Source organism: Arachis stenosperma, chromosome 1, assembly GCF_014773155.1.
Source record: "Arachis stenosperma cultivar V10309 chromosome 1, arast.V10309.gnm1.PFL2, whole genome shotgun sequence".
In the NCBI taxonomy this organism is placed as follows: domain Eukaryota; kingdom Viridiplantae; phylum Streptophyta; class Magnoliopsida; order Fabales; family Fabaceae; genus Arachis; species Arachis stenosperma.
The window spans coordinates 92,448,823-92,450,246 of record NC_080377.1 but is presented as its reverse complement, the minus strand read 5'-3'; the positions used below and the strand labels follow the sequence as shown (position 1 = coordinate 92,450,246).

The window sequence follows — 1,424 nt, the reverse complement described above, 5'->3', positions numbered from 1 at the left end:
CGACTTGGTTTTCTTCCACCTTCTTGGTAAGATCTGCTAGCTGCTTGGTGATCATCTTATTTTGAGCCAACCATGCATCCATGTGGTTCAGCTCCATTACTCCTCGAGTGTTACTCCTTTCAGAAGCATAGAAGTAGTCATTCTCAGCAACAGTCTCAATGACATCTATGGCTTCTTCAATGGTTTTCTTCTTGTTTAGAGAGCCCCCTGATAAATGGTCAACAGCCTTCTTTGACTCATAAGAAAGTCCTTCATAGAAAATGTGTAGTTGAACCCATTCATTGAACATGTCTGGTGGGCACCTTCTTGTTAAGTCCTTAAACCTCTCCCATGCCTCATAGAGAGTTTCACCATCTTGTTGCCTGAAAGTTTGTACCTCAGCTCTCAGCCTGTTAATTCTTTGAGGAGGGTAGAATCTTGCCAAAAATTTGTTTACCACATCTTCCCAATTTGTTAAGCTCTCTTTCGGAAAGGATTCCAGCCACTTAGATGCTTTGTCCCTGAGTGAGAAAGGGAACAAAAGTAGTCTATAGACATCCGTATGGACACCATTAGACTTCACAGTGTCACATATTCTCAGGAAGGTGGTTAGATGTTGATTGGGGTCTTCTTGGGCACTTCCTATAAATGAGCAGTTGTTCTGAACAAGGGTGATAAGTTGGGGTTTTAATTCAAAGTTGTTGGCATGTATGGTGGGCTTTTGGATGGTACTTCCATAATTTCCTAGATTTGGGTTGATGTAAGAGCCTCGAACTCTCCTCTTTTGCCCAGCATGATTCACAGGGCCTTCTCTGGCATGGTTGTGAGCTTCTTCTTCATGGTTGTTTTCCAAGTTCTCCTCCATGTTTGTTTCAAAGTACTCTTCCTCTTCCTCAGCACCAACAACTCCTTTCCCTCTTGCTTCCCTCCTTAATCTACGGAGGGTCCTCTCTGGTTTGGAATTAAAGAAAGTTGAAGCTCCGCTTCTTCTCCCTGACATACAACTAATAGGGCACACAACAAGAAATAAAATAAAGTGATTATTCTTGTTAGAGTGATTGTTAGTGTGAGTGGTGCAAATTATCAAACAGTTAGTGGGTTAGTGAGCAGAATTGTAAGTAAATTTAAAGAAAAAGAAAACAACGAGGGGATAAAGGATGAGGAAGAAAATTAATTGAAACTAAAAGTAAATGACTAGGCAAATTAAAAAATAAAAAGAAAATGCTCAATCTAGTGAACTTCCAACTTAATCATTGTCGATACAAAATCAATCCCCAACAATAGCACCATAAACTTGATGCACAAAAACTCGTCTCTCAACAAATTTCCCTTCGGTAAGTATATCGAATTGTCATCAAGTAAAAACGAACAATAGAGTGAGGTCGAATCCCACAGGGATTGATTGGTCAAGCAACTTTGATCGGAAGAATGTGCTAGTTGAGCTA

General features: G+C 40.2%; 1 non-coding gene across 1 annotated transcript; it reads left to right on the top strand.

Moving 5' to 3' along the window:
* The first annotated feature begins 287 nt into the window (after positions 1 to 287).
* Positions 288 to 391, top strand: LOC130950352 (small nucleolar RNA R71). The gene has a single exon (XR_009073563.1). It is a non-coding gene; the product is annotated as a small nucleolar RNA R71 (small nucleolar RNA).
* Positions 392 to 1,424: the final 1,033 nt, after the last annotated feature.